At 47.7% G+C, this 12,717-nt stretch overlaps 1 protein-coding gene across 5 annotated transcripts in view; it reads right to left on the reverse strand.

Moving 5' to 3' along the window:
* Window positions 1-12,717, reverse strand: part of SAMD8 (sterile alpha motif domain containing 8) — a 123,327-nt gene that overhangs the window by 75,292 nt on the left and 35,318 nt on the right. The window lies entirely within an intron of this gene.

The raw sequence follows: 12,717 nt of genomic DNA on the forward strand, positions 1-12,717 counted from the left end.
TATTTCCTAGTTAAAAAATATAAATTGACTAAACTTTTAAAATGAGAAACAACCGATTCTCTATATTTAAAACCCACCAGCAAATGGGTTTTAGGAAATATTCTGAATTTAAATGATGCTGTTATTATTTGCTTTGAAAAAAGTGAAAGTCACTCAGTCCATGGAATTCTTTAGGCCAGAATACTGGAGTGGGTAGCCTTTCCCTTCTCTAGGGGATCTTCCCAACCCAGGAATCGAACACATTGCAGGCGGATTCTTTACCAGCTGAGCCATAAGGAAAGGCCAAAACACTCGAGTGGATAGCCTATCCCTTCTCCAGCAGATCTTCCCAACCCAGGAGTCAAACCGGGGTATCCTGCACTGCAGGCAGATTCGTTACCAACTGGACTATTAGGGAAGCCCATTGTTTGTTTTAGGCCTAAAATACTGCAAATTCATGTTATCTTTTGAAAACCTTCAAGAGGCTTGATTATGGCTAATCTTGCATCAAGAAAAAAGGTAATCATGACCAGTTTATAGGGTTTAGATGAAATAACTATGATCAAAGGGAAGCTAGGCCAGTCAGTCAAACTATACAACGGACTCTTGAGGAACACAGGTTTGAACTGCTTAAGTCCATTTATAGACAGGTTGTTTCCAATAGTAAATACTTTAGTACCACACGATATATGGTGGGTTGAATCCACCAATGTAAATCAGTGATACAGATCTGGAGGAACCATGGAAACAGAGGAACTGTGTATTAGGAGAGCCAACTGTAATAAGTTATATACATGAATTTTCAACTCTGTGGGAGGGTCTGTGGCCCTAACCCCCTTGTTCAAAGGTCAACTATACATTTCATTTAATCCTCACAACCCTATGAGGTAAGTCCAATTATCACCCCATTTTACAGACAAGAACATCAATGCAGAGAGGTTAAGACAGATAGCAGCTAACTTTGAGCAGCTTAACCTGAGCATTAAGCAGGCTTGTGGCTCTGACCAACAAAGTTTATCTCTCAGAACACAAGTTGATGGGTGGAAGCGGCAGCAAGAAGGGAGGATGTAGGTCACTTCCCCTCTAGTTCCCAGGGCCAGAACCCAGTCATGTCACACCTGGGTGCAGAAGCGGCTGGGAAACGTGGTCTAGCAGGGTGCCCAAGAACAAAAGGAAACTGCAGATACTGGTGATCATGAGTAGGCGTTCCCAGAGCAGGCACTGATACGAGATACGGTGAAGTCGCTCAGTCGTGTCCGACTCTTTGTGACCCCATGGACTGTAGCCTATCAGGCTCCTCCGTCCATGGGATTTTCTAGGCAAGGGTGCTGGAGTGGATTGCCATTTCCTTCTCCAGGGGACCTTCCCAACCCAGGAATCGAACCCGGGTCTCCTGCATTGCAGGCAGACGCTTTAACATCTGAACCACCAGGGAAGCCCCCTGTGAGATATATATAATCAGTTAATTCTCATAAGCCATAGCAGTAGATACTATTTTTAATATTCCCATATTACAGATGTGAAAACTGAGGTTCAAAGAGAGTTTAAGCAAACTTTCTCAAGGTCACTTAGCTAGCAGTGGTAGAATCATACTACAAACTCAGTCAGCGAGCTATTTTCTTAAACACTTTCTGAGCCTTCGTTCTGCGTTGGTCTTTAGTGACTTGCTTGCCAATGGAATTTGGGGCAGAAGTGGTATGTTCTGGGACTTCTAAGGCTGGGTCGTAAGGTGCCTCACAAACTTCTGCCCGGAGCTCTAGGAACACTCTCTTTGGGAGCCCCAAGCTACCCCACAAGACGTCTGACTCCCCCAAGGCCATGAGGCTGGAGCAGCCATGTATAGGGGAACTGGTTGACCGGCTCTGCTGAGTCCAGCCTTCCAGCCGAGACCCCAGACCTTACAGTGACCTCCTCTTGGACCCTTCAGATCAGCACACTTGCCAACTGGATACCATTTGGAATAGGTGTCAGTGCCACGTGGAACAGAAGAACAGTCCACTTGACCCTGCCTGAATTAAGGACCCGCAAAATCATGAGATAAAACAAAATGCTCTCAAGCCACAAACGCTTGGGGTAGTTTGTTACATGTCAACAGGTCAACAGCAGCAGAGCCAGTCTGACCAGAAATCCCAGCTGTTAAGCGCTAAATCAGCCTCCGGAGGAACGGGTGAATGGAAAAAGGACAGAGCAGTCACATCAATCCACCCAGGTGCTGGGTGCATGAAGGCAGCGTCACAGTACAGGGAGGACAGATGACAGTGAAGCCCTGGCTTCTCTCTGCCAAGAGCCCCACTGGAGAGCAGAGGATGGTTAGAGGCCCGGGGGAATGCTGGTGGTAAAGGCTTTGGGGTGGACAAGGTGGGGAGGCTGCCAGGAATGGAACATCCCCCTCCTCTCTCAAGCTCTGTTCTAAGCTACAGCTACCTAACTTCCAGGCAAACGCACTCCTGCTGACTTCCTGGCCCCCAGGAGGCCCCTGTGGGTCTGCTGGCTTCTGGTTCACAGCCTGGCCTTGACACCTGCTTCCTCCACTTCCTCCCCAGGGCAGCTACAGTATGAACTCTGTAGTCCTGGGGCCTCAGGGAAACCTGGTTTGAGGAAAACTCAAAGGGAAATACCCCACCCTACCGCTAGCTGCCCTGCTCCCCCGTCCCTGGCAGGCAGGAGGAATGGGCTACCAGTGTTGTCCCTTTCCCCAGATCACTCAGTTCTTCTCAGGTTATGCCCCCAGGTTTCTGCACTAATCTCTTTATCCATGTTCCTTGAGCTCGCTGATGTCTGGTTAACCTGGCCCTCTCTCCTGGGGAGTTGCTAGAATCTCCCCTCCTCTGAGATTTCCTGCATCCCAGCCCCTACTTCAGAGCCTTCCATCAGCCCATCCCTCGAAACACTTACCCTTTTACAGCCCTGTGCAGGTATGACTCTGTCTCCTACACCCTCTAGAGCCACACTGGGGTTCCTGGGACCCATAACTAGGACTCCATCAGACTAGTTTTCAAGCCTCCCAGGGCTCTAGCTTAGTGCTGTTGACTGCTAGAGCCTCCTGATTCTGGAAGCAACTACGGCAGAGGGTTGCACGTTAAGCAGACATGAGAAAATACACATGTGTGTATAAAGAACTGAGGGCAGGTTAATTTCCCCAGGATCACAAGGGTGCTAGCGAGGCACGTCTTCACTTGACTGTTGAACTTGCAGGCAGGACTACAAAGGGGAAACTTGGGGTGAGGTGGAGGGGCTCTCATGGCCCCTCATAGACCATCTCACACAGACAGCACTCTGTACAGCCCATGAAAGATCCCCTCACATCAGTGCCTCGTTCCGAGGGACTCCTGGTGTCACACACTCTGTACCATATGACTCTACGGCTCTGCTGTCCTAGCCGTAGACGGTTGCACCAGGATGGGCACCTGGGCACAGCCTTCAATTCGTTCCCCATGTCCATCCTCCCCTTTTATTTTGGTGAAGAACCTCAATTGTTAGCTGGGTGGCAATGTACCCACCGAAGTGAAAGTGAAGTCGCTCAGTCATGTCCGACTCTTTGCCACCCCATGGACTGTATGTAGCCCACCAGGCTCCTCCGTCTGTGGGATTCTCCAGGCAAGAATTCTGGAGTTGGTTGCTATTTCCCTCTCCAGGAGATCTTCCCAACCCAGGGATCAAACCCGGGTCTCCTGCATTGCAGACAGACACTACCATCTGAGCCACCAAGTAAGCTCTACTTTGGCACCCAGCCAAAGTAGAATGTTTTTAACCCTCCCTAGTAGGTAACTTTGGCCAAGTGACTATGTTCTATTCAATAAGATGTAGCGAATTACTGTGTGGAACTTCTGATAAGTCTCCCTGAAGGGCAATGTGTGTTCCACTTAAGGGTGAGAATGGGATTGGCCTGGATCCCTCCTAGTCCTGGACTCCACTGCCTCCACACCCCCTTTACATGAGAGAGAAAGAAATGTTTGTCTTGGTTAAGCCCCTGTTTTTCAAGGCTCTGTTACTTGCAGCCAAGCTGGTCTTAACTGTTATTCTCCTGACCCTCAGGTAGTCAGAGGCCTGTGGACTGGTCTGATGTAAGAGGCTGCCATTGATGAAGAGCAGCTGACAGTTGATGAGATCCCACGTAAACCTGGTCACTGGAGTTATGGTGTATTCTGGGAGATACTCCCATTTTCCAGGAGATTCCTTGTTTTCCAGTGTGTTCTTACAATGAACCCCTGAGGTCACTGGAGAGTGAGTTTATCCTTGGGTCCCTGAAAGAACCTCAACTATTTCCTTCCTGAATTTTCATCAGATCCTTGGTATCCCCTGAAAAAAATGAGTTGGGCAGGACAATGGGTCAGTGGAGGCAGGTCTGTCGCAGAAACAGCCACTGCACAGGAGGAGCTAGCCTTACCCCTCTCACTCTCCGTCTGGCTTTGTGCCTCCCAAGAAGCAGCAATACATCTCCAGACAAGGAGATTATAACAGACACTGCCACTGCTGAGCTGAGTGGCCCGGGGTGGGAATGGGGCGGCAGGAAGAACAGGAGCCTTGGACACGGGTTTCCATTCAGACTCCATCCTTTAACCAGCTATGTGAGCCTGGACTGACAGTCAGCTGCTCTGAACCTCACATTCCTCAAGGGCAAAAGCAGGACAGATGCCACACTGCACAGGGCTCTTGTGATGATGGAAACAGGGGAGCAGCCCAGTGCCTGGCACACAGTAAGTCCTCCACAAAAGCTGGTGTTTCTTTCCTTCCTGCTGAGAAAGGCAGGAGCCTTGGGAAGGAATATCTGGATCTCCATCCTTCCTGGCTGGGGAAGGGAGGCCTGGTCACACAGGCCCCAAGAGAGATGCAGTTTTTTTTCCATTAGCTTCTCAGAACAGTGATGGGGCCCAGTGAGGTGGTCACCACCAGCCCATTTCTAAGAGGCCATCATCTGGATTTACTTTCTCATTCTTTTAAGTAACTTATATGATTTATACACTTTTGCCAAGGAGTTTTACACATATAAGAGACTCTGCATTCTATTACATATAAGTTTCTTAGATATTGTTGTAAACTTACATTAGGATATTAGACTGTAATGATAAATGCAGCCCTCTTAGCTAAAGCCCTCATTATCCAAACACTAGAATTTTTGCTTAATGAAAAGAGTTTTACAGGCTCTCCAGACCCCCAGTTCATCTTTATTCTGGTCCTTAACTTAGGGAAGAAGAGAGAAAAGTTAAATGCTTCCCACAGTCACACACACACACACACACACACACACACAGATGCCTGAAGCAGGCTTATGAGAAAAATCTGGAATGTCTTGGAGTTTTTTTTTTCTTCAAATTACAACTCAATAAAAATGCGCTCGTAAAAGTTCTAGATAAGCAACAGCTTTGCCAGCAGGATGGGGCTACCCACTTCCCAGGGAAGCCTGCCTGGTGTGATGGGCAGGGGACTGAGGGAGGGCAGGAAGCCAAAGTTGGTTGCTTTATGGTCTCCCCTGCCTTCTCCATACAGCACACACACAATGGGCTCCTCTGAGGAACTGGGAACAGCCCGTGCTATAGAGGAGGTGGGGGGCAGCCTCCCTCTTTATGAGAGGCCAGTCTGTCCAGCCAAGAGACCAGCAGGAGTAAAGCCTTATATCAGGCATAATATTTTGAAAATATTCAATGGCTGTGCTTTTATATCGTCTCCCCCATGAACAAGTTGCTTAGAAGTAGGGTTGCCAGATAAAATATAGGACACCAGTTAAATCTGAATTTCAGATAAACAACAAATAATTTTTTATTATAAATATGTCCCAAATATTGTAGAAGACATTTGTTCTCATTGTTTAGTCTCTTAAGTCATGTCTGACTCTTCTATGACCCCTGTGGACTGCAGCCCGCCAGGCTCCTCTGTACATGGGATTTCCCGGGCAAGAATACTGGAAGGGGTTGCCATTTCCTTCTCCAGATGATTTTCCCAATCCAGGGATCGAACCCAAGTCTTCTGCATTGGCAGTGGATTCTTTACCACTGGGCCACTAGGGAAGCCCACAGAGGAGATGCTTAAAATAAAAATGTATTTGTAAATCAGTCAACCCTACCTGGAAGTCACTTCACTTTTATAGCCCCTGACAAATGGGAAAAAGAGGCCAAATCCAGTAAGAGGAGGCCCAGAGGATTTTCCGGTGAGAAAGAAAAAGGCAGTGAGTGACTGGAGAGAACAAGTACTAGAGGAGGGGCAGGAGCGGTGACCTCCATTCTCTAAGACAGGGTCCCGGAGACGAAGTGAAAGGTATAGAGAGTGCCTTGCTCTTTACTTATTTTTTCTGGAAGGCGGACATTTTGCCTGACATGAGCAGCAGCCAGGCTCAAGGGGCCCCACAGCATCAAGGCTCCCTCCCCACCTTTATGGCTCTTGCAGCAAACCCTGATGTACTACCTCCACAATCCATATTACAATATATCCACAGTCTGGCTTGCACAGTAGAAGAGGATTCTGAGTTTGAGCTTTTAACTGGAAATCTGGGATGTTATTATTTAGCAAATTTAAGTGTCTGAAATTCCCAGCAGGTGGGGAGGGGGCTTGCAGGGAAGGTTAGAAGAGCTAAAGATAAATAGAGAGGCCTCAGTTCCTTTGCACATCCCAGAGGAAAGAAAAACAGCAACATGAGGACGGTGGCGCAGCCTCTCCTGCTGTTACCTTTCCCTCCACTTGTAGAACTCTGCCCAGCACATGAGAGGTGCTCTGGGAAGGGAGTGTGTGTCAATTTTCCACCCGCTCTAAGCCAGACTGACTGTGGCAGTGAGGGTCTCTTCAGGCCCTGGGCACACCTGATGCCCCTCGAGAACTGGCCTCAAGGACAAGTTTGAGACTGTGTGACCAGACACCAAAGTAGTGAAGTTGCTTATGAAAACACGAGCTTCTTTCCTAAGATTCATCAGCAACTTGTGCAGGGAAAAGTTACACCATCACAGTCAGAGAACCTTTATTAAAACAACAGCCCCACTATGTGCTAAGGCCTGTGTTAATTAAGTACTTCATATCATTTCATTTCACAACAAATACCTCAAAGTCAAAATCACCAGGTAGTTCTTTACAATCAGCCATCAAAACATACCAGGACTCTAACTTTTCAGGAACCCTGTCACTACCATCCTTGAGCCCGTAAGGCACCAGCATCTCTTCCCTGAACCACCAGAGCAGACCCCTCCCCGGTATAATACTTGTTCACCACATTCTATTCCCCACATACCGGTCAAAATGTTCTTAAAATGCACATCAAATCATGTATGCATCCTCCCTGGCATAAAACCCAAACTCCTTACAATGACAACAAGGCCCATGGTTACAGGCGCTCGTATGCCAACATTCTCATTCTTCTTCACTCTGGTGTAACCACACTAGCTGTTCAAAGCATTAGGGTCCAGGCTAGGTTACTGTGAGAGAGTCCAAAGCACAGTGACTTAAGTAACTGTTTATTTCTCTCTGGTGTCACTGTTCAAAGGTAGGTGGGCAGTCCAGATTGGTTAGGGGACTCAGCTCCAAGGGGTCATGCAGGGACCCCGGTGCCTTCCACCTCGCTGCTCTGCCAGCCCTGAGAGTGTTGTTCTCGTCTGCCTGGTGGAAGCTGGGTCACGGGCACATCTGTAGCCCATGGCTTTCTACTGCCTGGCTGCTTCAGCATCCCTGGCTTGTTCCCTTAACCCTACTCACACTCTGTATGCAGTCCCTTCATTGATATCTCTTTCTCTAAACTCTCCCTGGTGAATTCTGCCCCTTTTCAGCCTGTGACTAAAGGTCCACTGCACACAATGTGTCAGAGTCAACCCCTCCCTAAAACTCAGCTCAGTTCAGCTTATAGATATATGTGGTGGTGGTGGTTTAGTCGCTAAACTTGTCCGAATCTTTGTGACCCCATGGACTTTGTAGGCCCACTAGGCTCCTTCGCCCATGGAATTTCCAAGGCAGGAATACTGGAGTGGGTTGCCATTTCCTTCTCCAGGGCATCTTCCCAACCCAGGGGTCAAACTTGCGTCTCCTGCATTGCAGGCGGATTCTTTACTCACTGAGCCAGTGGGGGAGCCCCCATATATTAACATATGTCTACATGTGTATCTATGTGTATATATACGGGTGTGCGTATTTATATTTGTATATACATGTGTGTGCATATGTTTATATATTGATACATGGGTGTCTGTGTGTATTTTCCTATCCCAGACAATGCCCCCGAATCTAACTGGAATTGGCACAAGATACCTGTCATAACTACACTTTCGTGGGTTGGCACTGAACTGAAAACGTCGATGACAGTCTGGAGTAATAGCACTCTCTGTGCAGCGAGTGTTTGTTGAGTGCCTACTGGGTTCACGGATGACCGGTACATTACCACAGATGCTCCCACCTAGCCTTCTTCCCCCAGTGCCAAGGCTGGCCTTCTCGGAGCATCTGTACTGAGTTTCCCAGCTCTTCTGGGCAACCTCGGTCCCTTGTGCACCCCCATCACAGCCCTCGCCTCTCCTGCTGCTGGTGTGTGTTCAGAGGTTTCTGTTTTTCCGCTGGGCAATGAGCTCATCCAGGGCAGGCCCTGGTTTCCTGCTCCAAGGACAGGGCCTGGACTCAGAGTAGGGCATCACTTCAATAAATAAGTGAAGCACACAGGGGGCGTTTCAGCTCCCAACCTAATGGTTTATTAGGATTAAATGTTCATTTAATCCTCTCTAGGGGCTGCTGTCTCTGGGGTCCCACAGAGTCGGACATGACTGAAGCGACTTAGCAACGGTAGCAGCAGCAGGGGCCTCTTGAGAAACCTATATGCAGGTCAGGAAGCAACAGTTAGAACTGGACATGGAACAACAGAACTGGCTCCAAATAGGAAAAGGAGTATGTCAAGGCTGAATATTGTCACCCTGCTTATTTAACTTATATGCAGAGTATATCAGGAGAAACGCTGGACTGGAAGAAGCACAAGCTGGAATCAAGATTGCCGGGAGAAATATCAATAGCCTCAGATATGCAGATGACACCACCCTTATGGCAGAAAGTGAAGAGGAACTCAAAAGCCTCTTGATGAAAGTGAAAGTGGAGAGTGAAAAAGTTGGCTTAAAGCTCAACATTCAGAAAACGAAGATCATGGCATCTGGTCCCATCACTTCACGGGAAATAGATGGGGAAACAGTGGAAACAGTGTCGGATTTTATTTCTTGGGGCTCCAAAATCACTGCAGAGGATGACTGCAGCCATGAAATTAAAAGATGCTTACTCCTTGGAAGGAAAGTTACGACCAACCTAGACAGCATGTTGAAAAGCAGAGACATTACTTTGTCAACAAAGGTCCATCTAGTCAAAGCTATGGTTTTTCCAGTGGTCATGTATGGATGGGAGAGTTGGACTGTGAAGAAGGCTGAGCGCCAAAGAATTGATGCTTTTGAACTGTGGTGTTGGAGAAGGCTCTTGAGAGTCCCTTGGACTGTAAGGAGATCCAACCAGTCCATTCTGAAGGAGATCAGCCCTGGGATTTCTTTGGAAGGAATGATGCTAAAGCTGAAACTCCAGTACTTTGGCCACCTCATGCGAAGAGTTGACTCATTGGAAAAGCCTCTGATGCTGGGAGGGATTGGGGACAGGAGGAGAAGGGGACGACAGAGGATGAGATGGTTGGATGGCATCACTGACTCAATGGATGTGAATCTGAGTGAACTCCGGGAGTTGGTGATGGACAAGGAGGCCTGGCGTGCTGCGATTCACAGGGTCGCAAAGAGTCGGACACAACTTAGCGACTGAACTGAACTGAACTGAACTGAGGGGCTTCTTAACCTATCCAGTGGGAGATAAAAACAATTAACCAGAGTTGAGGGAGAATGAGAACAGCAATGGCTAGTGTATAATGTTTGCTTCATCCAAGCCAAGGGCTTCATATGCATCATTTTATTTAATCTGCATGGTAACCCCATAGGTAAACCGTGTTATTAGATACAATGTACAGGCTCAAGGAAGCAAAGGGACTTGTACCAGCTCAGAGTTGTGGCCGAGACAGGATTTGAATCCAAGTCCAAATGTTTCACAAGCACATGCCCTTTCCTCCTCCACTCTCCTGCCTCCCACACATGAATAATCACACTGTCAAGCCTCATCAATGTTACTTTGACACACTAACAGGCCGTGAAGAGGAAACAGTCATCTATCTGTAAAATAAACAAGTCCTGGCATGCAGACAGAGGTGCTAATAGAGACGCAATTTACCCATTTGCTGAGATCACTGACAGACTCAAGCAGGGCTCAAACAGCAGTCGTCTGGAAAAGGGGGGGTTGGGGGGGACCCTGACCTACAGCCCATGCCCTGGGTCCTCAGGGCTCCAGAGCCCCCCAGGAGGAGGCTGGCAGCAGGCACTCCCAGTATTTTGACAGCCAGGCAGATAAACAGAGGTATCAATTTCAGAGAAACATCCTCAGCTCTTAGGTCTTCTCTCCAAACACCAAGTCTTCACATCGCTAGGTCATCAAAGTCAAGAGTGACAACGCCACAGTACACATGGCCCTGCTGGCTGCCAGCAAGCTCCCCGGAGAGTCACAGAAGCCTTCAAGGCACCACACACCGGGGACAACCTGGGCTGGAAGGAGGTGGGTCAGGCCTGGATGGATGGAAACCCCCATTGTGATTCCCATCAGCACAAGGTCTTGTCTCACTCTCAGTGGCCCGGGCTGCCCAGTATGGGAGCCCCCGGCCCCTTGGGCTGTTGAGCACTTGAAATGTGACTGGTCCAAGATGAGATGTGTTATAAGTGTAAGATACTCAGATTTCAAAAATTTCATATAGAAAAAGGCATGTCAAATATCTCAATAATTTTCATACCAATTACATATCGACACTGTAATATTTGAGGTGTGGTTAAATAAAATACATTATTAAAATTAATTTCACCTGTTTCTTTCTACTCCTTAATGTGGCTACTAGAAAAAAAAATTTTTTGGCTGAGTTGCGAATAGGGATTGAACCCAGGGCCATGACAGTAAAAGAACCAAATACTAATCACTGGACCATGGGGAACTCCCCCTAGAAAATTTTAAGTTGCAAACATGGCTTTGCATTATATATCTTTTAAACAGTGCTGATCTGAAGAATAACATAAAAGGGACAATTCAAAGTGAACGAAGAAATTTTTATCAAAATGCAAATTAAATGAAAATAAAACATGGGAAACATCTCCACGTGTATTTTTAAAAGAGTTCTTTTTAAAAAAACATTCAAAGTTTCTATTAAAAGTAAAAAGGAATATATAATTGTTGGATATCAATGTTTTAAATCAAAACAATCTAAATAAACCCCCAAATCTTAACTCACTTCTCTGAAAGCTTTGTTAAATCTTATATAAACAACTGTTACAAAAACAAAATGACGGATGATTCTAGTAGTCAATGTAAAGAAGTGGCATTTCGCTTCACAGTACATCTAGACCTGCATATAATATATATGCTTTAAAGAAGTCTATGAATTGTTTAACACACCAAAATATCCCTCAGCTGTTGTGTGACTGTTGGGAATACCACACTAATGCCAGGTCACCTCCAGAGCCCTGGAGCAGAACGCAGACACCACGGGTGCTCAGCACCTCCAGGTCCGTGTGCTTGCTGAGCCGACGCCTGATTCAGCAGGATAAGCCGTCCCGCTTTCCCGGCTCCAGTCCTCTCTGGGACCCCGAGCTAGCAGTGACACAACCCACCAACCTTCAAGGAATTCAGACTCAGTCACTTCTCATTCCGAGGACACTGAGTAAGGGAAGGGCAAGCACATTCTCTGCGGCCTAAATGGCGTTAATCGCAAAAGCAGATGGAGTTACAGGTCACTAGGCGCCTGTGAGAAGAGCCAGACCCTGGGTGAATGAGTTGCCCACATCCTTTTTAATTTTTAAACTTACATGCAGCAAAGTTCACTCTGCCTTTTTACTGACAAATTCGTACGGTTGCATCATCACCACTATGACCAACACACAGAACGGTCACTGCGATCCCCAACATTCCTACCCAGGTTTGGCACTGGCAGCTTCTTGCTTGTTTTTAGCCATTCAAATGAGTGCTCAGCAGCATCTCAATACGTGTGTGTGTGTGTGTCTGTGTGTGTGTGTGTCTGTGTGTGTGTGTGTCTGTGTGTGTCTGTGTGTGTGTGTGTGTGTGTGTGTGTGTGTGACACAGAGAGAGAGACAGAGGTGGGGATCTCTAAGAAAGAAGCTCAGCGAAGGGCTCCTTCTTCCAGGGTCTGTGGATGATACTGTCTAGGGGAGTCAAAAAAAAAACTCTCTCAGATGGGTGACAGTGACTTATCCGGGAAAATGCCATGGTGGGCTTTTTGATAAGAAAGGGAGGCCCCTAGCTTATTCTGCTTGGGAGGCTGAGACTAAGAGGGAGCTGATGTGCTCAGCATAATCACTGGAGAGCAGGAATCTGGGAGGTTCCTGAGGGAGCTCTGGAGGAGAGAGGGAGAGGCCCAGGAGGGAAGGAAAGGAAAGCTGCGACAACTGTGCACACAGCGAGGAGCCTCGTGAACATGGCAGGCACAGGGACGGATGTCTCAAAAGGGAGACATTCCCTGGGAGTGGGGCCCAGCCAACAACTTCCTAAGACTGAGGAGCTCAGACATGGAATCTGGAATTGTCTCCTGCTCTGTGCTGTGGCCCCCTCTGCCACACGCAGTGGAGTTGGGTGGGTGGTGCTTTGGAGGAAGAACAGAAGAGCATGGAGTCGAGCTTGGGGTGAGGCTGGAGGAGAGGAAGGCGGCACGTG

This window comes from Bos grunniens, chromosome 28 (genome assembly GCF_055505025.1).
Source record: "Bos grunniens cultivar Pamir isolate PY7600 chromosome 28, Bosgru_T2T1.0, whole genome shotgun sequence".
NCBI classification, from domain to species: Eukaryota; Metazoa; Chordata; class Mammalia; order Artiodactyla; family Bovidae; genus Bos; species Bos grunniens.